Source organism: Pseudophryne corroboree, chromosome 7, assembly GCF_028390025.1.
Source record: "Pseudophryne corroboree isolate aPseCor3 chromosome 7, aPseCor3.hap2, whole genome shotgun sequence".
Lineage (NCBI taxonomy): Eukaryota > Metazoa > Chordata > Amphibia > Anura > Myobatrachidae > Pseudophryne > Pseudophryne corroboree.
The window spans coordinates 123,494,282-123,521,439 of record NC_086450.1 but is presented as its reverse complement, the minus strand read 5'-3'; the positions used below and the strand labels follow the sequence as shown (position 1 = coordinate 123,521,439).

Genomic DNA, 27,158 nt, shown 5'->3' with positions numbered 1-27,158 from the left:
AAGCCGTGAGTAAAATTACTTTCTTCTTAGTAAAGTTACTTGACGCATGCGCAGTGCGAACATTACGCATGCGCACTAAGAGAATTCTCACTGCGATGCGATGAAAAATACCGAGCGAACAACTCGGAATGAGGGCCAATGTTTTTTCCCCCCAAAGTGTAGCAACTACTGCCATGGAGCTTATGGCTAGATTCATAGAGGAGTGGGTCTATTACTTCAAAAGCTCTGCTACACCTCTATCCCCCTTCTCTTTCCCCTTCTAACACTTGAATATGTCTTTCAGGAAGGGGTGATGCCATGGACTAGTAGGAAACCACTAGCTCTCTGCTTGTGGGCTCCTATTGGACTATGTTTTCATGTTATTCATATGTTGTGTGCTCAGCACTGTTTGTACTGCAGGAATGAGTACAGATATTCAATACCCCTTTTACACCTACGAGCACGGGTCGCAGCCGGGAGCCTGACACGGGAGCTGCCCCCTGCTGCGACCCGTGCTCGGTCCCTTTCCCATTAGCAGTCACAACCCGGCATATGCCGGGTTGGTGACGCTTCTAGCTACACGGCAGGGGCGGCGCAGGGAGATCACATGATCTCCCAGCGCCGCCCATCCATACAGTGTAAACGGGAACCGTGTCGCATCGACACGGCTCCCGTTTACACTACACCCTACCCGGATCATTCCCGTGTCCTACCCAGGTAAATAGCCGGGTTGGATTCACGGGTCACTTGATCCGGGTTTACCCTTTTCCACTTGCCAAAAACACGGGTAAATGCGCGCCCCCGTGCATTTACCCGTGTTTTTTGAGCTAGTGGAAAAGGGGTAAACAGGTTAACTATTGGTAGTTCTTATCCATGAAGAGAAACCATTGATGGTTCAGCTCTATGTATATGCAAAGGAACAGAAACTGCATCTACGTATGCATGTTACACAAAAGTAAAGGGCTTTTACCATCGAACCTCCCCCATTGATGGTCAATAGCTAACCCTAACATAGGTTAAAAAATAAGGTAAGAAGAAGTGAAATAAGCATGAGGCCCAGCTGAAGTTCATGGCCTTAAGCTTTTACACTGACGACATTACTGAAAAGCTGGAAGTACATACTGTAAATCTTCTTTGTTAAAATATACAGGGCTGGTGCTGTCATTATGTACCAAGGTGTAGGGGGCATCTAACATATTGAATGGTTAACATCAGAGCCGTAACTAGACTTTTTGGTGCCCTGCACTAGAAACAGAATTGGCGCGCCCCCCCCCCCCCATAAATAAATAAATATATATATATATATATATATATATGTGTATATATATATATATATATATATATAAATATTACACATTTTTTCGTGATTGGAACTCCTGCTCCTGGATGTGATTAACGGTAAATCCCAGCAATACTTCATTTCTTATTGCCAAGATAAGAAAATAAGAATTTTCTCACCGGTAATTCTATTTCTCGTAGTCCGTAGTGGATGCTGGGGACTCCGTAAGGACCATGGGGAATAGACGGGCTCCGCAGGAGACTGGGCACTCTAAAGAAAGATTAGGTACTATCTGGTGTGCACTGGCTCCTCCCTCTATGCCCCTCCTCCAGACCTCAGTTAAGGAAACTGTGCCCGGAAGAGCTGACATTACAAGGAAAGGATTTTGGAATCCAGGGTAAGACTCACACCAATCACACCGCATAACTTGTGATACACTTACCCAGTTAACAGTATGAACAAACAACAGAGCATCAACCAATGGATGCCAACATGACATAACCCTTTATTAAGCAATAACTATATACACGTATTGCAGAAAGTCCGCACTTGGGACGGGCGCCCAGCATCCACTACGGACTACGAGAAATAGATTTACCGGTGAGTAAATTCTTATTTCTCTGACGTCCTAGTGGATGCTGGGGACTCCGTAAGGACCATGGGGAATAGCGGCTCCGCAGGAGACTGGGCACAGCTAAGAAAGATTTAGGACTACCTGGTGTGCACTGGCTCCACCCACTATGACCCTCCTCCAGACTTCAGTTAGAATCCTGTGCCCGGCTGAGCTGGATGCACACTAAGGGCTCTCCTGAGCTCCTAGAGAGAAAGTATATTTTAGGTTTTTTATTTTACAGTGAGATCTGCTGGCAACAGACTCACTGCAGCGAGGGACTAAGGGGAGAAGAAGCGAACCTACCTAACTGGTGGTAGCTTGGGCTTCTTAGGCTACTGGACACCATTAGCTCCAGAGGGATCGACCGCATGGAACCGGCCATTGGTGTACGGTCCCGGAGCCGCGCCGCCGGCCCCCTTACAGAGCCAGAAGCAAGAAGAATCCGGAAAATCGGCGGCAGAAGACATCAGTCTTCACCAAGGTAGCGTACAGCACTGCAGCTGTGCGCCATTGCACCTCATACACACTTCACACTCCGGTCACTGAGGGTGCAGGGCGCTGGGGGGGGGGGGGCGCCCTGAGCAGCAATAAAAACACCTTGGCTGGCAAATATATCACAATATATAGCCCCAGAGGCTATATATGTGATAAATAGCCCTGCCAGAATCCATAAAAAAGCGGGAGAAAAGTCAGCGAAAAAGGGGCGGAGCTATCTCCCTCAGCACACTGGCGCCATTTTCTCTTCACAGTGCAGCTAGAAGACAGCTCCCCAGGCTCTCCCCTGTAGTTTTCAGGCTCAAAGGGTTAAAAAGAGAGGGGGGGGGCACTAAATTTAGGCGCAATATTGTTTATACAAGCAGCTATTGGGGGAAAAATCACTCAGTTATAGTGTTAATCCCTGCATTATATATCGCTCTGGTGTATGCTGGCATACTCTCTCTCTGTCTCCCCAAAGGACTTTGTGGGGTCCTGTCCTCAGTCAGAGCATTCCCTGTGTGTGTGCTGTGTGTCGGTACGGCTGTGTCGACATGTGGGATGAGGAAGGTTACGTGGAGGTGGAGCAGAGGCCGATAAATGGGATGTCGTCCCCTGTGGGGCCGACACCAGAGTGGATGGATAGGTGGAAGGTATTAACCGACAATGTCAACTCCTTACGTAAAACAGCTGTGGGACAGCCGGCTTCTCAGCCCGCGCCTGCCCAGGCGTCTCAAAGGCCATCAGGGGCTCAAAAAAGCGCCCGTTACCTCAGATGGCAGACACAGATGTCGACACGGAGTCTGACTCCAGTGTCGACGAGGTTGAGACATATACACAATCCACTAGGAACATCTGTTACATGATCTCGGCAATAAAAAATGTGTTACGCATTTCTGACATGAACCCAAGTACCACATAAAAGGGGTTTTATTTTTGGGGAGAAAAAGCAGCCAGTGTTTTGTTCCCCCATCAGATGAATGAATGAAGTGTGTAAAGTAGCGTGGGTTCCCCCAATAAGAAACTGGTAATTTCTAAAAAGTTACTGAATGCGTACCCTTTCCCGCCAGAGGATAGGTCACGTTGGGAGATATCCCTTAGGGTGGATAAGGCGCTCACACGTTTGTCAAAAAAGGTGGCACTGCCGTCTTAGGATACGGCCACCTTGAAGGAGCCTGCTGATAAAAAACAGGAGGCTATCCTGAAGTCTGTATATACACACTCAGGTTATATACTGAGACCTGCAATTGCCTCAGCATAAATAGTGCTGCTGCAGCGTGGTCTGATACCCTGTCAGATAATATTAATACTCTAAGACAGGGATAATAGTTTGCTAACATAGAGCATATTAAAGACGTCGTCTTATATATAAAGGATGCACAGAGGGATATTTGCAGGCTGGCATCCAGAATAAATGCAATGTCCATTCTGCCAGGAGGGTATTAGAAACCCGGCAGTGGACAGGTGATGCTGCCTATAAAAGGCACATGGAGATTCTGCCTTATAAGGGTGAGGAATTGTTTGGGGATGGTCTCTGGGACCTCGTATCCAAAGCAACAGCTGGGAAGGAAAAATTTTTACCTCAGGTTTCCTCACAGCCTAAGAAAGCACCGTATTTTCAGGTACAGTCCTTTCGGCTTCAGAAAAGCAAGCGGGTCAAAGGCGCTTCCTTTCTGCACAGAGACAAGGGAAGAAGGAAAAAGCTGCACCAGCAGCCAGTTCCCAGGATCAAAAATCTTCCCCCGCTTCCTCTGAGTCCACCGCTTAACGTTGGGGCTCCACAGGTGGAGACAGGTGCGGTAGGGGCGCGTCTCTGGAACTTCAGGGACCAGTGGGTTTGCCCACAGGTGGATCCCTAGGTTCTGCAAATAGTATCACAGGGATACAGGCTGGAGTTCGAGGCGACTCCCCCTTGCCGTTACCTCACCTCAGCCTTGCCTGCTGCCCTCGGAGAAAGGGTAGTACTGGCGGCAATTCACAAGCTGCACTTCCAGCAGGTGAAATCAGAGTACCCCTCCTTCAAGGCCGGGGTTACTATTCCAAAATGTTGTGGTACCGAAACCAGACGGTTCGGTGAGACCCATTCTAAAATTGAAAGCCTTGAACACTTATATACGAAGGTTCAAGTTCGAAATGGAATCGCTCAGGGCGATTATTGCAAGCCTGGAGAATTTCATGGTATCACTGGACATCAAGGATGCTTACCTGCATGTCCCTATTTACCCTCTTCACCAGGAGTACCTCAAAATTGTGGTACAGGATTGTCATTACCAATTCCAGACGTTGCCGTTGGTCTGTCCCCGGCACCGAGGTATTTACCAAGGTAATGGCCGAAATAATTATCCCGTACTTGGACGATCTCCTTATAAAGGCGAGGTCCAGGGAGCAGTTGTTCGGCGGAGTAGCACTATCTCGGGAAGTGCTACAACAGCACGGCTGGATTCTGAATATCCAAAGTCGCAGCTGGTTCCTACGACGCGTCTACTGTTCCTGAGTATGGTTCTGGACACAGAACAGGATAAAATAAGATTTTACTCACCGGTAAATCTATTTCTCGTAGTCCGTAGTGGATGCTGGGAACTCCGTAAGGACCATGGGGAATAGCGGGCTCCGAAGGAGGCTGGGCACTCTAGAAAGATTTATGACTACCTGGTGTGCACTGGCTCCTCCCACTATGACCCTCCTCCAAGCCTCAGTTAGGACACTGTGCCCGGACGAGCTGACATAATAAGGAAGGATTTTGATTCCCGGGTAAGACTCATACCAGCCACACCAATCACACCGTATAACTCATGATACTATACCCAGTTAACAGTATGAATATAACTGAGCCTCTCAACAGATGGCTCAACAATAACCCTTTAGTTAGGCAATAACTATATACAAGTATTGCAGACAATCCGCACTTGGGATGGGCGCCCAGCATCCACTACGGACTACGAGAAATAGATTTACCGGTGAGTAAAATCTTATTTTCTCTGACGTCCTAGTGGATGCTGGGAACTCCGTAAGGACCATGGGGATTATACCAAAGCTCCCAAACGGGCGGGAGAGTACAGGTGACTCTGCAGCACCGAATGAGAGAACTCCAGGTCCTCCTCAGCCAGGGTATCAATTTTGTAGAATTTTGCAAACGTGTTTGCCCCTGACCAAGTAACAGCTCGGCAAAGTTGTAAAGCCGAGACCCCTCGGGCAGCCGTCCAAGATGAGCCCATCTTCCCTGTGGAATGGGCTTTCACTGATTTAAGATGCGGCAGTCCAGCCGCAGAATGCGCCTGCTGAATCGTGTCACAGATCCAGCGAGCGATAGTCTGCTTAGAAGCAGGAGCACCCAGCCTGTTGGGTGCATACAGGATAAATAGCGAGTCAATTTTTCTGACTCTAGCCGTCCTGGAAACATAATTTTTCAAGGCCCTGACTACGTCCAGTAACTTGGAATCCTCCAAGTCCCTAGTAGCCGCAGGCACCACAATAGGTTGGTTCAAGTGAAAAGCTGATACCACCTTAGGGAGAAACTGGGGACGAGTCCTCAATTCTGCCCTATCCATATGGAAAATCAGATAAGGACTTTTATATGACAAAGCCGCCAATTCTGATACACGCCTGGCCGAAACCAAGGCCAATAACATGACCACTTTCAACGTGAGATATTTTAGATCCACGGTTTTTAGTGGTTCAAACCAATGTGATTTTAAGAAACTCAACACCACGTTGAGATCCCAAGGTGCCACTGGAGGCACAACCGGGGGCTGAATATGCAGCACTCCTTTTACAATGTCTGAACTTCAGGTACTGAAGCTAATGCTTTCTGGAAGAAAATCGACAGAGCCGAGATCTGTATCTTAATGGAGCCTAATTTTAGGCCCATAGACACTCCTGCTTGTAGGAAATGCAGAAATCGACCTAGTTGAAATTCCTCTGTTGGGGCCTTTTTTGGCCTCACACCAAGCAACATATTTCCGCCATATGCGGTGATAATGTTTTGCAGTTACATCTTTCCTGGCTTGAATCAGCGTAGGAATGACTTCCTCCGGAATGCCCTTTTCCTTTAGGATCCGGCGTTCAACCGCCATGCCATCAAAACGTAGCCGCGGTAAGTCTTGGAACAGACAGGGCCCGTGCTGCAGCAGGTCCTGTCTGAGCGGCAGAGGCCATGGGTCCTCTGATACATTTTCTTGAAGTTCTGGGTACCAGGCTCTTCTTGGCCAATCCGGAACCACGAGTATCGTTCTTACTCCTCGCCTTCTTATTATTCTCAGTACCTTTGGTATGAGAGGCAGAGGGGGGAACACATAAAACGACTGGTACACCCACGGTGTTACCAGAACGTCCACAGCTATCGCCTGAAGGTCCCTTGACCTGGCGCAATATCTTTTATAGCTTTTTGTTGAGGCGGGACGCCTTTATGTCCACCTGTGGCCTTTCCCAATGGTGTACAATTCTTTGGAAGACTTCTGGATGAAGTCCCCACACTCTCGGGTGGAAGTCGTGTCTGCTGAGAAGATCTGCTTCCCAGTTGTCCACTCCGGGAATGAACACTGCTGACAGTGCTAACACATGATTTTCCGCCCATCGGAGAATCCTTGTGGCTTCTGCCATCGCCATCCTGCTTCTTGTGCCGCCCTGTTGGTTTACATGGGCGACTGCCGTGATGTTGCCTGATTGGATCAGGACCGGCTGGTTTTGAAGCAGAGGCCTTGCCTGACTCAGGGCATTGTAAATGGCCCTCTGTTCCAGAATATTTATGTAGGGAAGTCACCTGACTTGACCAGAGTCCCTGGAAGTTTCTTCCCTGTGTGACTGCCCCCCAGCCTCAAAGGCTGGCATCCATGGTCACTAGGACCTAGTCCTGTATGTCGAACCTGCGGCCCTCTTGAAGATGGGCACTCTGCAGCCACTACAGTAGAGATACCCTGGTCCTTGGAGACAGGGTTATCAGCCTAATGCATCTGAAGATGCGACCCGGACCACTTGTCTAACAGGTCCCCCTGAAAAGTTCTTGCATGGAACCTGCCGAATGGGATTGCTTCGTAGGAAGCTAACATTTTTCCCAGGACTCGCGTGCAATGATGCACCGATAACTGTTTTGGCTTCAGGAGGTCTCTGACTAGAGATGACAGCTCCTTGGCTTTCTCCACCGGGAGAAACACTTATTTCTGGTCTGTGTCCAGAACCATCCCCAGGAACAGTAGACGTGTCGTAGGAACCAGCTGTGACTCTGGACTGTTTAGAATCCAACCGTGCTGTTGTAGCACTTTCCAAAATAGTGCTACCCCGACTAGCAACTGCTCCTTGGACCTCGCCCTTATAAGGAGATTGTCCAAGTACGGGATAATTAAAACTCCCCTTTTTCGAAGGAGTATCATCATTCCGCCATGTACAGTCCAAACGGCAGAGTCTGGACTTGGTAATGGTAATCCTGTACCACAAATCTGAGGTACTCCTGACGAGGATAGTAAATAGGGACATGCAGGTAAGCATCCTTGATGTCCCGGGATACCATGTAATCCCCCTCGTCCAGGCTTGCAATAACCGCCCTGAGCGATTCCATCTTGAACTTGAATTTTTTATGCATGTGTTCAAGGATTTTAAATATAAAGAAGGGTCACACCGAACCATGCGGTTTCGGTACCCCAACCGTGTGGAATAGTAACCCCGTCCTTGTTGAAGTAGGGGCACCTTAAGTATTACCTCCTGGGAATACAGCTTATTAATTGCCTCTAGCACAGCCTCCCTGCCTGAGGGAGTTGTCGGCAATGCATATTTGAGGAAACGGCGGGGGGAAGACATCTCGAATTCCAGCTTGTACCCCTGAAATACTACTTGAATGAAACAGGGATCCACCTGTGAGCGAGCCCACTGATCGCTGAAACTTTTGAGACGGCCCCCCACCGTACCTGGCTACACCTGTGGAGCCCCCGCGTCATGCTGTGGACTCAGAGGAAGCGAGAGAAGAATTATGATTCTGGGAACAGGCTGACTGGTGCAGCTTTTTCCCTCTTCCCTTGTCTTTGTACAGAAAGGAAGCGCCTTTGACCCGCTTGCTTTTCTGAAGCCGAAAGGACTGTACCTGATAATACAGTGCTTTCTTAGTCTGTGAGGAAAACTGAGGTAAAAATATTTCTTCCCAGCTGTTGCTGCGGATACGAGGTCCCAGAGACCATCCCCAAATAATTCCTCACCCTTATAAGGCAGAATCTCTATGCGCCTTTTAAGGTCAGCATCACCTGTCCAGGGACAGGTCTCTAATACCCTCCTGACAGAATGGACATTACATTCATTTTGGATGCCAGCCGGCAAAATATCCCTCTGTGCATCCCTCATATACAAGACGACGTCTTTAATATGTTCTCATGTTAGCAAACTAGTATGTTTGACAGGGTCACCGACCACGCTGCAGCAGCACGCTCTACAGGTTTCAGTCTAGTACCTGAGTGTGTAAATACAGACTTCAGGATAGCCTCCTGCTTTTTATCAACAGGTACCTTCAAAGTGGCCGTTCCTAAAACGGCAGTGCCACCTATTTTGACAACCGTGTGAGCGCCTTATCCACCCTAGGGGATATCTCCCAGCGTAACTTATCCTCTGGCGGGAAAAGGTACGCCATCAGTAACTTTTTAGAAATTACCAGTTTCTTAACAGGGGGAACCCACACTTTTCACACACTTCATTCATTCATCTGATGGGGGAACAAAACACTGCCTGCTTTTTCTCCCCAAACATAAAAACCCCCTTTTTAGAGGTTAATGTCAGAAATGTGTAACACATTATTTTTATTGCCGGGATCAAGTCACGGATGTTCCTAGTGGATTGTGTATATGTCTCAACCTTGTCGACACTGGAGTCAGACTCCGTGTCGACATCTGTGTCTGCCATCTGAATGAGCAGGCGTTTTTGAGCCCCTGATGGCCTTTGAGACGCCTGGGCAGGAACGGGCTGAGAAGCCGGCTGTCCCACAGCTGTTACGTCATCCACCCTTTTATGTAAGGAGTTGACACTGTCGGTTAATACCTGTTACCTATCCATTCACTCTGGTGTCGGCCCCACAGGGGGCGACATCACATTTATCGGCATCTGCTCCGTCACTATATAAGCCTCCTCAAACATGTCGACACAGCTGTACCGACACACCGCACACACACAGGGAATGCTCTGACTGAGGACAGGACCCACAAAGCCCTTTGGGGAGACAGAGAGAGAGTATGCCAGCACACACCAGAGCGCTATATAATGAGGGGATTAACACTATAACTGAGTGAATTTTCCCCCATAGCTGCTTGTATATACAATATTGCGCCTAAATTTAGTGCCCCCCCTCTCTTTTTTACCCTTTGAGCCTGAAAACTACAGGGGAGAGCCTGGGGAGCTTTCTTCCAGTTGCACTGTGAAGAGAAAATGGCGCCAGTGTGTCTGAGGGAGATAGCTCCGCCCCTTTTCCGCGGCCTATTCTCCCGCTTTTTTCTGGATTCTGGCAGGGGTATTTACCACATATATAGCCTCTGGGGCTATATATTGTGGTATTTTTGCCAGCCAAGGTGTTTTTATTGCTGCTCAGGGCGCCCCCCCCCAAGCGCCCTGCACCCTCAGTGACCGGAGTGTGAAGTGTGTATGAGGAGCAATGGCGCACAGCTGCAGTGCTGTGCGCTACCTTGGTGAAGACTGATGTCTTCTGCCGCCGTTTTTCCGGACCTCTTCTTGCTTCTGGCTCTGTAAGGGGGACGGCGGCGCGGCTCCGGGACCGAACACCAAGGACTGGGCCTGCGGTCGATCCCTCTGGAGCTAATGGTGTCCAGTAGCCTAAGAAGCCCAATCCGGCTGCAAGCAGGCGAGTTCGCTTCTTTTCCCCTTAGTCCCTCGCTGCAGTGAGCCTGTTGCCAGCAGGTCTCACTGAAAATAAAAAACCTAAATCTATACTTTCTTTCTAAGGGCTCAGGAGAGCCCCTAGTGTGCATCCAACCTCGGCCGGGCACAAGATCTAACTGAGGCTTGGAGGAGGGTCATAGTGGGAGGAGCCAGTGCACACCAGGTAGTCATAAATCTTTCTAAAGTGCCCAGCCTCCTTCGGAGCCCGCTATTCCCCATGGTCCTTACGGAGTTCCCAGCATCCACTAGGACGTCAGAGAAAAAGGGTTTCTCCCGGAGGAGAAGTCCAAGGAGTTGTCGTCTCTAGACAGAGACCTCCTAATACGTATACAGGTGTCGGTGCATCAATGCACGCGAGCCCTGGGAAGGATGGTAGCTTCTTACGAAGAAATTCCTTTCGCCAGGTCCCATACAAGGATTTTCCAGTGGGATCTGTTGGACATGTGGTCCGGGTCGCATCTTCAGATGCATCGGCGGATAACCCTGTCTCCAAGGGCCAGGGTGTCGCTGTGGTGGTGGCTGCAGAGTGCTCATCTTCTAGGGGGCCGCAGATTCGGCATACAGGACTGGGTCCTGGTGACCACGGATGCCAGCCTTCGAGGCTGGGGGGCAGTCACACAGGGAAGAAACTTCCAAGGCTATGGAAAAGTCAGGAGACTTCCCTACACATAAATATTCTGGAACTAAGGGCCATTTACAATGCCCTAAGTCAGGCTAGACCCCTGCTTCAACACCGGCCGGTGCTGATCCAGTCAGACAACATCACGGCGGTCGCTCATGTAAACAACAGGGCGGCACAAGAAGCAGGATGGCGATAGCAGAAGCCACAAGGATTCTCCGATGGGCGGAAAATCTTGTGTTAGCACTGTCAGCAGTGTTCATTCCCGGAGTGGACAACTGAGAAGCAGACTTTCTCAGAACACACGACCTCCACCGGGGAGAGTGGGGACTTCATCCAGAAGTCTTCCAAATGATTGTACACCGTTGGGAAAGGCCACAGGTGGACATGATGGCATCCCGCCTCAACTAAAAGTTACAAAGATCTCAGAGGACCCATGGCCTCTGCCGCTCAGACAGGACCTGCTGCAGCAGGGGGCCTGCCTGTTCCAAGACGTACCGCGGCTGCGTTGGACGGCATGGCGGTTGAACGCCGGATCCTGAAGGAAAAGGGAATTCCGGAGGAAGTTATCCCTACGCTATTTAAAGCTAGGAAAGAAGTGAACGCTAACCATTATCACCGCATATGGTGGAAATATGTTGCGTACTGTGAGGCCAGGAAGGCCCCAAAGGAGAAATTTCAGCTAGGTCGATTTCTGCACTTCCTACAGTCAGAGGTGACTATGGGCCTACAATTGGGTTCCGTTAAGGTCCAGATTTCGGCTCTATCGATTTTCTTCCAAAATGGAACTGGCTTCACTGCCTGAAGTTCAGACTTTTGTTAAGGGAGGGCTGCATAGTCAGCCCCCGTTTGTGCCTCCAGTGGCACCGTGGGATCTCAACGTGGTGTTGGATTTCCTGAAGTCGCATTGGGTTGAGCCACTTAAATCCGTGGAGCTATAATACCTCACGTGGAAAGTGGTCATTCTGTGGGCCTTGGCGTCGGCCAGGCGTGTATCAGAATTGACAAAAGCCCATATCTGTATTTTATATGGGAAAGGCGAAATTGAGGACTCGTTCCCAATTCCTTCCTAAGGTGGTATCAGTTTTTCATGTGAACCGACCTATTGTGGTGCCTGCGGCTACTTGGGACTTGGAGGATTCCAAGTTACTGGACGTAGTCAGGGCCCTGAAAAGTATATGTTTCCAGGACAGCTGGAGTCAGGAAGACTGACTCGCTATTTATCCTGTATGCACCCAACAAGCTGGGTGCTCCTGCTTCTAAGCAGACGATTGCTCGCTGGATCTGTAGCACGATTCAACTTGCACATTCTGCGGCGGGACTGCCGCACCCTAAATCTGTAAAAGCCCATTCCACGAGGAAAGTGGGCTCTTCTTGGGCGGCTGCCCGAGGGGTCTCGGCTTTACAACTTTGCCGAGCTGCTACTTGGTCAGGGGCAAACACGTTTGCAAAATTCTACAAATTTGAGACCCTGGCTGAGGAGGACCTTGAGTTCTCTCATTCGGTGCTGCAGAGTCATCCGCACTCTCCCGCCCGTTTGGGAGCTTTGGTATAATCCCCATGGTCCTTACGGAGTCCCCAGCATCCACTAGGACGTCAGAGAAAATAAGATTTTACTCACCGGTAAATCTATTTCTCGTAGTCCGTAGTGGATGCTGGGCGCCCGTCCCAAGTGCGGACTGTCTGCAATACTTGTATATAGTTATTGTTATTGTTAACTACAAGGGTTATTGTTGAGCCATCTTTTGAGAGGCTCTGTTGTGTTCATACTGTTAACTGGGTATATTATCACGAGTTATACGGTGTGATTGGTGTGGCTGGTATGAGTCTTACCCGGGATTCAAAATCCTTCCTTATTGTGTCAGCTCTTCCGGGCACAGTATCCTTACTGAAGTCTGGAGGAGGGTCATAGTGGGAGGAGCCAGTGCACACCAGGTAGTCCTAAATCTTTCTTAGCTGTGCCCAGTCTCCTGCGGAGCCGCTATTCCCCATGGTCCTTATGGAGTCCCCAGCATCCACTACGGACTACGAGAAATAGATTTACCGGTGAGTAAAATCTTATTTTTCTCTAACGTCCTAGTGGATGCTGGGGACTCCGTAAGGACCATGGGGATTATACCAAAGCTCCCAAACGGGCGGGAGAGTGCGGATGACTCTGCAGCACCGAATGAGCAAACACAAGGTCCTCCTCAGCCAGGGTATCAAACTTGTAGAACTTTGCAAAAGTGTTTGAACCCGACCAAGTAGCCGCTCGGCAAAGCTGTAAAACCGAGACCCCTCGGGCAGCCGCCCAAGAAGAGCCCACCTTCCTTGTGGAATGGGCTTTCACTGATTTTGGATGCGGCAATCCAGCCGCAGAATGAGCCAGCTGAATCGTGCTACAGATCCAGCGAGCAATAGTTTGCTTTGAAGCAGGAGCACCCAGCTTATTGGGTGCATACAGAATAAACAGCGAGTCAGTCTTCCTGACTCCAGCCGTTCTGGAAACATATATTTTCAAAGCCCGGACTACGTCCAGCAACTTGGAGTCCTCCAAGTCCCGAGTAGCCGCAGGGACCACAATAGGTTGGTTCAAATGAAACGATGATACCACCTTTGGGAGAAATTGGGGACGAGTCCGCAATTCTGCCCTGTCCATATGGAAGATCAAATAAGGGCTTTTACATGACAAAGCCACCAATTCTGATACACGCCTCGCCGATGCTAAGGCCAACAGCATGCCCATTTTCCACGTGAGATACTTTAGTTCCACGGTCTTAAGTGGTTCAAACCAGTGGGATTTCAGGAAATCCAACACAATGTTAAGATCCCAAGGTGCCACTGGTGGCACAAAAGGGGGCTGAATATGCAGCACTCCCTTTACAAACGTCTGAACCTCAGGCAGTGAAGCCAGTTCTTTTTGAAAGAAAATGGATAGGGCCGAAATCTGGACCTTTATGGACCCTAATTTCAGGCCCATAGTCACACCTGACTGTAGGAAGTGCAGAAATCGACCCAGCTGGAATTCCTCTGTAGGGGCCATCCTGGCCTCACACCAAGCAACATATCTTCGCCATATACGGTGATAATGCTTAGCCGTTACATCCTTCCTAGCTTTTATCAGCGTAGGAATCACTTCATCCGGGATGACCTTTTCCGTTATGATCCGGCGTTCAACCGCCATGCCGTCAAACGCAGCCGCGGTAAGTCTTGGAATAGACAGGGCCCCTGTTGCAACAGGTCCTGTCTGAGAGGCAGAGGCCATGGGTCCTCTGTGATCATCTCTTGTAGTTCTGGGTACCAAGTCCTTCTTGGCCAATCCGTAACGATGAGTATTGTTCTCACTCCTCTTTTTCTTACTATTCTCAGTACCTTGGGTATGAGAGGAAGAGGAGGGAACACATATACCAACTGGAACACCCAGGGTGTCACTAGCGCGTCCACAGCTATCGCCTGAGGGTCCCTTGACCTGGCGCAATATCTTTTTAGCTTTTTGTTGAGGCGGGACGCCATCATGTCCACCTGTGGCAGTTCCCATCGATTTGCAATCTGTGTGAAGACTTCTTGATGAAGTCCCCACTCTCCCGGGTGGAGGTCGTGTCTGCTGAGGAAGTCTGCTTCCCAGTTGTCCACTCCCGGAATGAACACTGCTGACAGTGCTTGTACGTGAATCTCCGCCCAACGAAGAATCTTTGTGGCTTCTGCCATCGCCACCCTGCTTCTTGTGCCGCCCTGGTGGTTTACATGGGCGACCGCCGTGATGTTGTCTGACTGAATCAGCACTGGTTGGTCTCGAAGCAGGGGCTCCGCTTGAATCAGGGCGTTGTATATGGCCCTTAGTTCCAGTATATTTATGTGCAGACAAGTCTCCTGACTTGACCACAGCCCTTGGAAGTTTCTTCCCTGAGTGACTGCCCCCCATCCGCGGAGGCTTGCATCCGTGGTCACCAGGACCCAGTCCTGTATGCCGAACCTGCGGCCCTCGAGAAGATGAGCACTCTGCAGCCACCACAGAAGAGACACCCTAGCCCTCGGGGACAGGGTGATCAGCCGATGCATCTGAAGATGCAATCCGGACCACTTGTCCAACAGATCCCACTGAAAGATCCTCGCATGGAACCTGCCGAAGGGAATGGCTTCGTATGAGGCCACCATCTTTCCCAGGACTCGCGTGCAGTGATGCACCGACACCTGTTTTGGTTTTAGGAGGTCCCTGACCAGAGTCACTAACTCCTGGGCCTTCTCCTCCGGGAGAAATACCTTCTTCTGTTTTGTGTCCAGAATCATACCCAGGAAGGGCAGACGCGTCGTACGAATCAGCTGCGACTTTGGAATATTCAGAATCCAGCCGTGCTGTTGCAACACTTCCTGAGAGTGTGCTACGCTGATCAACAACTGCTCCCTGGACCTCGCCCTTATGAGGAGATCGTCCAAGTACGGGATAACCGTAACTCCTTGCTTCCGAAGGAGTACCATCATTTCGGCCATTACCTTGGTAAATACTCTCGGTGCCGTGGACAGACCAAACGGCAACGTCTGGAATTGGTAATGACAGTCCTGTACCACAAACCTGAGGTACTCCTGGTGAGGTGGATAAATGGGGACATGCAAGTAAGCATCCTTGATGTCCAGAGGTACCATAAAATCCCCCTCTTCAAGGCTTGCAATGACCGCTCTGAGTGATTCCATTTTGAACTTGAATTTTTTCATATAAATGTTCAAGGATTTTAAATTCAGAATGGGTCTCACCGAACCGTCCGGTTTCGGTACCACAAACAGTGTGGAATAGTAACCCCTTCCCTGTTGAAGGAGGGGGACCATTATTATCACTTGCTGGAGGTACAGCTTGTGAATTGCCGCCAGGACTACCTCCCTTTCCGTGGGGGAAGCTGGCAAGGCTGATTTTAGGTAACGGTGAGGGGGAGTCACTTCGAACTCCAGCTTGTATCCCTAAGATACAATTTGTATAGCCGAAGGATCCACCTGTGAGCGAACCCACTGTTTGCTGAATTTTCGGAGACGCGCCCCCACCGCTCCTGGCTCCGCCTGTGGAGCCCCAGCGTCATGCGGTGGACTTAGTGGAAGCCGGGGAGGACTTTTGTTCCTGGGAACTAGCTGCATGGTGCAGCTTCTTTCCTCTACCCCTGCCTCTGGCAAGAAAGGATGCACCTCTGACCTTCTTGCTTCTCTGAGAACGAAAGGACTGCATTTGATAATACGGTGCTTTCTTAGGCTGTGAGGAAACCTGAGGCAAGAAAGTCGACTTTCCAGCTGTCGCTGTGGACACAAGGTCCGAGAGGCCGTCCCCAAACAATTCCTCACCCTTATAAGGCAAAACCTCCATGTGTTTTTTAGAATCGGCATCCCCTGTCCATTGCCGAGTCCATAAGACCCTCCTGGCAGAAATGGACATTGCATTAATTCTAGAGCCCAGCAGGCAAATGTCCCTCTGGGCATCCCGCATATATAAGACGGCGTCTTTTATATGGCCCAGGGTTAGCAAGACAGTATCCCAGTCCAGGGCATCTATGTCCTCTGACAGAGTATCTGTCCATGCTGCTACAGCGCTACACATCCAGGCTGAAGCAATAGCTGGTCTCAGTAGAGTACCAGAGTGTGTATACACTGACTTCAAGATAGCTTCCTGCTTCCTATCCGCAGGATCCTTTAGGGCGGCCGTATCCTGAGACGGCAGGGCCACCTTCTTAGATAAGCGTGTCAGCGCCTTGTCTACCCTAGGGGAGGATTCCCAACGTAACCTGTCCGTTGGCGGGAAAGGGTACGCCAGCAGTAATTTTTTGGAAATCACCACTTTCTTATCAGGGGAACTCCACGCTTCTTCACATAACTCATTTAATTCATGTGACGGGGGAAAAGTTACTGCCTGCTTTTTCTCCCCAAACATATACACCCCCCTGTCAGGGACAGGGTTAACCTCTGAAATGTGCAATACATCTTTCATTGCAATAATCATGTGGCGGATGGCCTTGGTCATCTTAGGCTGTAATTGTGCCTCATCATCGTCGACACTGGAGTCGGACTCCGTGTCGACATCTGTGTCAACCATCTGAGATAGTGGGCGTTTATGAGACCCTGACGGCCTCTGAGTCGCCTGGGCAGGCCCGGGTTGAGACCCCGGCTGTCCCAAGGCTGCAGCGTCATCCAACCTTTTATGCAAGGAGCTTACATTATCATTTAAGACCTTCCACATATCCACCCAATCAGGTGTCCGCCCCGACGGCGGCGACACAACATTTATCCGCACTTGCTCCGCCTCCACGTAACCCTCCTTTGGGGAGACAGAGAGAGAGTATGCCAGCACACACCACAGCGCTATATAACCCAGGGATATTCACTATAATAAGTGATTACCCAATAGCTGCCGATTTTATGTCTTTTGCGCCTAAATTTATGTGCCCCCCCTCTCTTTTTTACTCTTCTTGTACCTGGATACTGCAGGGGAGAGCCTGGGGAGCGTCCTTCCAGCGGAGCTGTGAAGAGAAAATGGCGCTGGTGTGCTGAGGAAGAAGGCCCCGCCCCCTCAGCGGCGGGCTTCTGTCCCGCTTCTGTGTGAAAAAAATGGCGTTTTTTTTTTACATATATACAGTGCCTGACTGTATATATGTATGTTATGCCAAAAAGGTACTTCAATTGCTGCCCAGGGCGCCCCCCCCCCAGCGCCCTGCACCCTACAGTGACCGGAGTGTGAAAGTGTGCTGGGAGCAATGGCGCACAGCTGCGGTGCTGTGCGCTACCTTAAATGAAGACAGGAGTCTTCAGCCGCCGTTTTCGCCGTTTTCAAGCTTCTGTTCTTCTGGCTCTGTGAGGGGGACGGCGGCGCGGCTCCGGGAACGGACGATCGAGGACAGATGCCTGTGTTCGAATCCTCTGGAGCTAATGGTGTCCAGTAGCCTAAGAAGCGCAACCTAGCTGTAGACAGGTAGGTTTGCTTCTCTCCCCTCAGTCCCTCGTAGCAGTGAGTCTGTTGCCAGCAGAAGCTCACTGAAAATAAAAAACCTAACAAATACTTTCTTTTACTAGCAGGCTCAGGAGAGCCCACTAGGAGCACCCAGCTCTGGCCGGGCACAGATTCTAACTGGGGTCTGGAGGAAAGGCATAGAGGGAGGAGCCAGTGCACACCAGATAGTACCTAATCTTTTTTTAGAGTGCCCAGTCTCCTGCGGAACCTGTCTATTCCCCATGGTCCTTACGGAGTCCCCAGCATCCACTAGGACGTTAGAGAAATTATAGTTAAATGCCATTCCTGATAATTGATAAATATGCCCCTTAAAGTTTTGGGTTTGAAATGTTTGAAACATTTTGAAGAGCATTCATATTAAATGCATACATACAAAAAATGAGTGTTTGTTCTCATAAAACAGGATATGCAGTGTTTATTTTTAGGCATTATAACATCACCGCTTGGATGTGAACCTGCCCACTGAGTAATGGTTTCTAATTTTACACTAGAGAGTAAGACAAACATGCATTGTCTTTAAACAAACACTCATACTGTATGTAAGTCAGCCCAAAGGGAGTCTAGATGAAAATTGCAAGACTGAGTGTCATTAGAACCGTTTGATAGAGAGGATGAATAGTATGCAATAGTGTATCTTACACCAGGCAGATATGTTAACAATTTGCTGTACAAGGTGGATGTAGACATTTCGTGTCATATAGAGGTAGCGGTGTGTTATAGTGCCACTATCTGAGAAACATGCAAGTATCAGATGCACTATTTATTGCTCAGGTTTGAAAACATCTTTGAAAGTTTACTTTGCCTAGATACCAATGAATTAATGGCTTGTGACTGTCACAGCTGTCATTCAAGTTAAAGGAGTATACTGTGTCTGATTTCTGATTATCTGATAGTAGTAGAACTATAGGGGAGATTTATCAAAGCTTTGGAGAGAGACAAAGTGGAGATAGCTAATGTACCAACCAATCAGCTCCTAACTGTAATTTTTTAAACACAGCCTGTAGATCAAGCATTCTCAACCTCGCTCCTCAAGGCACACTTAACTGTCATCCATCCTTGAGTACAGATGACTTAATTAGTACCTCAGTTATTTTGATTTAATCATACGTGCTGTAGCCTGGCATCACTAAAAATAAGATTTTACTTACCGGTAAATCTATTTTTCGTAGTCCGTAGAGGATGCTGGGCCTCCGTAAGGACCATGGGGAATAGACGGGCTCCGCAGGAGATAGGGCACTTTAAGAAAGCTTTGGATTCTGGGTGTGCACCGGCTCCTCCCTCTATGCCCCTCCTCCAGACCTCAGTTAGGGAAACTGTGCCCAGAGAAGATGGACAGTACGACGAAGGATTTTTGTAAATCTAAGGGCGAGATCCATACCAGCCACACCAATCACACCGTATAACTTGTGATAAACTACCCAGTTAACAGTATGAACAACAACATAGCCTCGGTTCAACCGATAAACTATAACATAACCCTTATGTAAGCAATAACTATATACAAGTCTTGCAGAATAAGTCCGCACTTGGGACGGGCGCCCAGCATCCTCTACGGACTACGAGAAATAGATTTACCGGTAAGTAAAATCTTATTTTCTCTAACGTCCTTGAGGATGCTGGGACTCCGTAAGGACCATGGGGATTATACCAAAGCTCCCAAACGGGCGGGAGAGGGCGGATGACTCTGCAGCACCGAATTGAGCAAATAGGAGGTCCTCCTCAGTCAGGGTATCAAACTTACAGAACTTTGCAAAGGTATTTGACCCCGACCAAGTAGCAGCTCGGCACAGCTGTAGTGCCGAGACCCCTCGGGCAGCCGCCCAAGAAGAGCCCACCTTCCTAGTGGAATGGGCCTAAACCGATTTAGGTAACGGCAATCCTGCCGTAGAATGCGCCAGCTGAATCGTGTTACAGATCCAGCGAGCAATAGTCTGCTTTGAAGCAGGGCCGCCAACCTTGTTGGCTGTATACAGGACAAACAGTGCTTCTGTTTTGCCGATCCTAGCCATTCTGGCCACGTAAATTTTCAAAGCCCTGACCACATCAAGGGACTCGGAATCCTCCAAATCACGCGTAGCCACAGGCACGACAATAGGTTGGTTCATATGAAAAGATGAGACCACCTTTGGCAGGAATTGAGGACGGATCCGCAATTTCGCTCTATCCATATGGACAATCAGATAGGGCTTTTAGTGATAAAAACCTCCAATTCCGAAACTCGCCTAGCCGAAGCCAAGGCTAACAACATGACCACCTTCCAGGTGAAATATTTCAACACCACTGCCTTAAGTGGTTCAAACCAATGAGACTTAAGGAACCGTACCACCACGTTAAGGTCCCAAAGCGCCACCGGCGGTAACAAAGGAGGCTAAAAATGCAGTACTCCCTACACAAACGTTTGTACTTCAAGAAGAGAAGCCAAATCTTTTTGGAAGAAAATGGATAAGGCCGAAATTTTAACCTTTATCGATCCTAATTTTAGGCCCAAGTTCACTCCAGTTTGAAGGAAGTGAAGCAGACGGCCCAAAAGGAATTCCTCCGTAGGAGCATTCCTGGCCTCACATCAGGAAACATATTTTCGCCATATTCGGTGATAATGTTTCAATGTCACTTCCTTCCTAGCCTTAATTAGGGTAGGAATGACCTCCTCCGGAATACCCATTACCGCAAGGATCCTGCGTTGAACCGCCATGCCGTCAAACGCAGCCGCGGTAAGTCTGGGAACAGACAGGGCCCCTGCTGCAGCAGGCCCTGTCTTAGATGAAGAGGCCACAGATTCTCTGTGAGCATTTCCTGCAGATCTGGATACCAGGTCCTCCGTGTCCAATCTGGAACAATGAGAATTGGTCTCACTCCTCTTTTTTCTTATTATCCTCAACACCATGGGTATGAGAGGAAGAGGAGTAAACACAGAAACTGACCGGAACACCCACAGTGTCACTAGGGCATCCACAGCTTACTGCCTGAGGGTCTCCTGACCTGGCGCAATAACTCTGCGGCTTTGTGTTGAGGCGGGACGCCATCATGTCTATCAGTGGCAGTCTCCACCGAATTGCAATCTGTACTAAGACTTCCTGATGAAGTCCCCACTCTCCAGGACGTAGGTCGTGTCCGCTGAGGAAGTCTGCTTCCCAGTCGTCCACTCCCGGAATGAACACTGCTGACAGTGCGCTTTCATGATTCTCCGCCCAACAAAGAATTCTGGTGGCTTCCGCCATCGCCACTCTGCTCCTTGTGCCGCCTTGGCGGTTTACATGAGCTACTGTGGTGACGTTGTCTGACTGGATCAGAACCGGTTGGTCGCGAAGTAAGGTCTCCGCCTGACGTAGGGCGTTGTATATGTCCCTTAGTTCCAAGAAGTGAAGACAAGTCTCTTGACTTGACCAAAGACCTTGGACATTTTATTTTTCCCTGTGTGACTGCTCCCCAACCTCGGAGGCTCGCGTCCGTGGTCACCAGGATCCAGTCCTGAATGCCGAACCTGCGGCCCTATAGAAGGTGAGCATCTTGCAGCCACCACAGGAGAGATACCCTGGCCCTGGGGGAGAGGGTGATCAACTGATGAATCTGTAGATGTGACCCGGATCACTTGTCCAGTAGGTCCCATTTGAAAGACCTCGCATGGAACCTGCCGAAGGGAATGATTTCCCCCGGACTCGGGTGCAGCGATACCGATACCTGTCTTGGTTTCAAAAAGTTCCTGACCAGAGTCATGAGTTCCTGGGCCTTCTCTATCTGAAGGTAAACCCCTTTCTGGTCCATATCCAGAATCATACCCAAGAAGGGCAGACTAGTCATAGGAACCAACTGTGACTTCCGGATATTGAGAAACTAGCAGTGTTGCTGTGACACCTTCAGCGAAAGTGACACGCTGTTCAACAACTGCTCTTTTGATCTCGCCTCATAGGAGATCGTCCAAGTATGGGATAACTGTGACTCCTTGCTTGCATAGGAGCACCATCATTTCTGCCAATTACCCTGAAATTGGTAATGACAATACTGTACCGCAATTGTCAGGTACGCCTGATGGGGTGGATAAATGGGAACATGAAGGTATGCAGCCTTTATGTCTAGATACACCATCAAATCCCCCCTTTCCAGGCTGGCCATGATCGCTCTGAGCGATTCCACTTTAATTTTGAACCTTTTCTAGTATAGGTTCAGAGGTTTTAATTTTAAATAGGTCTGACCGAACCGTACGTATTCGGAACTACAGCCAAGGTTGAGTAATAGCCCCTTCCTTGTTGCAGGAGGAGAACCTTGAGCACCACCTGTTGGAGATACAATGTGTGAATTGTATTTAATATAACTCCCCTTCTGGGGGAGAAGCCGGTAGGTCCAATAAGGAAAAACCGGCGAGGAGGCACCTTTTGAATTCCTTTGTAACCCTGAGAACAATTTTTATTGCCCCGGGATCCACCTATGAGTGAACTCAGATGTGGCTGAAGAGTCGAAGACGTGCTCCCCCTGGGACGGACTCCCTTAGCGGAGCTCCCGCATCCTGCGGTGGATGTAGTAGAGGCCGGGGAGGACTTCTGTTCCTGGGAACTAGCTGTGCCCCGTGCCCTACCTCTGGTAAGAAAGGACGCTCCTCATACTTTTTTGTTATTCTGCGACCGAAAGGACTGCATTTGATAATGTCGTGCTTTCTTAGTCTGTGAGGAAATATAAGGCAAAAGATCAGAATTACCAGCTATAGCTGTGGAGACCAGGTCCGAGAGCCCTTCTCCACACAATTCCTCAGCCTTGTGAGGTAAACCCTCCATATGCCTCTTTTATTCGGCATCACCTGTCCATTGCATGTTCCACAGGACAAGTCTAGCAGAAATCGACATAGCGTTGACTGTAGAACCCAGTAGACTAACGTCTCTTTGGGCATGTCTTATATATATATATATATATATATATATATATATATATATATATAAGCCAACATCTTTTACATATAAAATAAGATTTTACTTACCGATAAATCTATTTCTCGTAGTCTGTAGTGGATGCTGGGGACTCCGTCAGGACCATGGGGATTAGCGGCTCCGCAGGAGACAGGGCACAAAAATAAAGCTTTAGGATCAGGTGGTGTGCACTGGCTCCTCCCCCTATGACCCTCCTCCAAGCCTCAGTTAGGATACTGTGCCCGGACGAGCGTACACAATAAGGAAGGATTTTGAATCCCGGGTAAGACTCATACCAGCCACACCAATCACACCGTACAACTTGTGATCTGAACCCAGTTAACAGTATGACAAACGTAGGAGCCTCTGAACAGACGGCTCACAACAATAACAACCCGATTTTTTTGTAACAATAACTATGTACAAGTATTGCAGACAATCCGCACTTGGGATGGGCGCCCAGCATCCACTACGGACTACGAGAAATAGATTTATCGGTAAGTAAAATCTTATTTTCTCTGACGTCCTAGTGGATGCTGGGGACTCCGTCAGGACCATGGGGATTATACCAAAGCTCCCAAACGGGCGGGAGAGTGCGGATGACTCTGCAGCACCGAATGAGAGAACTCCAGGTCCTCTTTAGCCAGGGTAACAAATTTGTAGAATTTTACAAACGTGTTCTCCCCCGACCACGTAGCTGCTCGGCAGAGTTGTAATGCCGAGACCCCTCGGGCAGCCGCCCAGGATGAGCCCACCTTCCTTGTGGAATGGGCCTTGACAGATTTAGGCTGTGGCAGGCCTGCCACAGAATGTGCAAGTTGAATTGTGCTACAAATCCAACGAGCAATCGTCTGCTTAAAAGCAGGAGCACCCAGCTTGTTGGGTGCATACAGTATAAACAGCGAGTCAGATTTTCTGACTCCAGCCGTCCTTGAAATATATATTTTCAATGCCGTGACAACGTCCAGCAACTTGGAATCCTCCAAATCGCTAGTAGCCGCAGGCACCACAATAGGCTGGTTCAGGTGAAACGCTGACACCACCTTAGGCAGAAACTGAGGACGCTTCCGCAGTTCTGCCCTGTCCGAATGGAAAATCAGATATGGGCTTTTATACGATAAAGCCGCCAATTCTGACACTATCCTGGCTGAAGCCAGGGACAGTAGCATGGTTACTTTCCATGTAAGATATTTCAAATCCACCGATTTGAGTGGCTCAAACCAATGGGATTTGAGAAAATCCAAAACTACATTAAGGTCCCACGGAGCCACTGGGGGCACAACCGGGGCTGTATATGTAGTACTCCTTTTACAAAAATCTGGACTTCAGGAACTGAAGCCAATTCTTTCTGGAAGAAAATCGACAGGGCCGAAATTTGAACCTTAATGGACCCCAATTTGAGGCCCATAGACAATCCTGTTTTCAGGAAATGTAGGAATCGACCCAATTGAAATTTCTCCGTGGGGGCCTTCCTGGTCTCACACCACGCAACATATTTTCTCCAAATGCGGTGATAATGTTGTGCAGTCACCTCCTTCCTGGCTTTTACCAGTGTAGGAATGACCTCTTCCGGAATGCCTTTTTCCCTTAGAATTCGGCGTTCAACCGCCATGCCGTCAAACGCAGCCGCGGTAAGTCTTGGAATAGACACGGTCCCTGCTGAAGCAGGTCCCGTCTTAGAGGTAGAGGCCACGGATCTTCCGTGAGCGTCTCCTGAAGTTCCGGGTACCAAGTTCTTCTTGGCCAATCCGGAGCCACGAGTATCGTTCTTACTCCCCTTTGCCGTATAATTCTCAGTACTTTTGGTATGAGAGGCAGAGGAGGAAACACATACACTGACTGGAACACCCACGGTGTTACCAGAGCGTCCACAGCTATTGCCTGAGGGTCTCTTGACCTGGCGCAATACCTGTCCAGTTTTTTGTTGAGGCGAGACGCCATCATATCCACCTTTGGTTTTTCCCAACGGTTCACAATCATGTGGAAGACTTCTGGATGAAGTCCCCACTCTCCCGGGTGTAGATCGTGTCTGCTGAGGAAGTCTGCTTCCCAGTTGTCCACTCCCGGAATGAACACTGCTGACAGTGCTATCACATGATCTTCCGCCCAGCGAAGAATCCTTGCAGCTTCTGCCATTGCTCTCCTGCTTCTTGTGCCGCCCTGTCTGTTTACGTGGGCGACTGCCGTGATGTTGTCCGACTGGATCATCACCGGCTGACCCTGAAGCAGGGGTTTTGCCAGGCTTAGAGCATTGTAAATCGCTCTTAGCTCCAGTATATTTATGTGAAGAGACATCTCCAGGCTTGACCATACTCCCTGGAAGTTTCTTCCCTGTGTGACCGCTCCCCAGCCTCTCAGACTGGCATCCGTGGTCACCAGGACCCAGTCCTGTATGCCGAATCTGCGGCCCTCTAACAGATGAGCACTCTGCAACCACCACAGAAGAGACACCCTTGTCCGTGGCGATAAGGTTATCCGCTGATGCATCTGCAGATGCGATCCGGACCATTTGTCCAGCAGATCCCACTGAAAAGTTCTTGCGTGAAATCTGCCGAATGGAATCGCTTCGTAAGAAGCCACCATTTTTCCCAGGACCCTTGTGCAATGATGCACTGACACTTTTCCTGGTTTTAGTAGGTTCCTGACTAGCTCGGATAACTCCCTGGCTTTCTTCTCCGGGAGAAACACCTTTTTCTGGACTGTGTCCAGAATCATCCCTAGGAACAGCAGACGTGTCGTCGGAAACAACTGCGGTTTTGGAATATTTAGAATCCACCCGTGCTGTCGTAGAACTACTTGAGATAGTGCTACTCCGACCTCCAACTGTTCTCTGGACCTTGCCCTTATCAGGAGATCGTCCATTTTCTTTGAAGAAGAATCATCATTTCGGCCATTACCTTGGTAAGGACCCGGGGTGCCGTGGACAATCCAACCGGCAGCGTCTGAAACTGATAGTGACAGTTCTGTACCACGAACCTGAGGTACCCTTGGTGAGAAGGGCAAATTGGGACATGGAGGTAAGCATCTGTCCCGGGACACCATATAGTCCCCTTTTTCCTGGTTCGCTATCACTGCTCTGAGTGACTCCATCTTGATTTGAACCTTTTTATGTAAGTGTTCAAATATTTCAGATTTAGAATAGGTCTCACCGAGCCGTCTGGCTTCAGTACCACAATATAGTGTGGAATAATACCCCTTTCCTTGTTGTAGGAGGGGTACTTTGATTATCACCTGCTGGGAATACAGCTTGTGAATTGTTTCCACTACTGCATCCCTGTCGGAGGGAGACGTTGGTAAAGCAGACTTCAGGAACCTGCGAGGGGGAGACGTCTCGAACTTCCAATCTGTACCCCTGGGATACTACTTGTAGGATCCAGGGGTCCACTTGCGAGTGAGCCCACTGCGTGCTGAAACTCTTGAGACGACCCCCCACCGCACCTGAGTCCGCTTGTACGGCCCCAGCGTCATGCTGAGGACTTGGCAGAAGCGGTGGAGGGCTTCTGTTCCTGGGAATGGGCTGCCTGCTGCAGTCTTCTTCCCTTTCCTCTATCCCATGGCAGATATGACTGGCCTTTTGACCGCTTGCCCTTATGGGGACGAAAGGACTGAGGCTGAAAAGACGTTGTCTTTTTCTCCTTTATACGGCAATACTTCCATGTGCCGTTTGGAATCTGCATCACCTGACCACTGTCGTGTCCATAAACAACTTCTGGCAGATATGGACATCGCACTTACTCTTGATGCCAGAGTGCAAATATCCCTCTGTGCATCTCGCATATATAGAAATGCATCCTTTAAATGCTCTATAGTCAGTAAAATACTGTCCCTGTCAAGGGTATCAATATTTTCAGTCAGGGAATCCGACCAAGCCACCCCAGCGCTGCACATCCAGGCTGAGGCGATCGCTGGTCGCAGTATAACACCAGTATGTGTGTATATACTTTTTAGGATATTTTCCAGCCTCCTATCAGCTGGCTCCTTGAGGGCTGCCCTATCTGGAGACGGTACCGCCACTTGTTTTGATAAGCGTGTGAGCGCCTTATCCACCCTAAGGGGTGTTTCCCAACGCGCCCTAACTTCTGGCGGGAAAGGGTATACCGCCAATAATTTTCTATCGGGGGAAACCCACGCATCATCACACACTTCATTTAATTTATCTGATTCAGGAAAAACTACAGGTAGTTTTTTTCACACTCCACAAAATACCCTTTTTTGTGGTACTTGTAGTATCAGAAATATGTAACACCTCCTTCATTGCCCTTAACAAGTAACGTGTGGCCCTAAAAGAAAAATACGTTTGTTTCTTCACCGTCGACACTGGAGTCAGTGTCCGTGTCTGTGTCGACCGACTGAGGTAAAAAGACGTTTTAACGCCCCTGACGGTGTTTGAGACGCCTGGACAGGTACTAATTGGTTTGCCGGCCGTCTCATGTCGTCAACCGACCTTGCAGCGTGTTGACATTATCACGTAATTCCTT

The 27,158-nt window shown here is 49.3% G+C and overlaps 1 protein-coding gene across 1 annotated transcript in view; it reads right to left on the bottom strand.

Annotated features, from left to right (window-relative positions):
• SLC38A11 (solute carrier family 38 member 11) overlaps positions 1 to 27,158 on the bottom strand; it is a 230,073-nt gene that overhangs the window by 881 nt on the left and 202,034 nt on the right. The window lies entirely within an intron of this gene.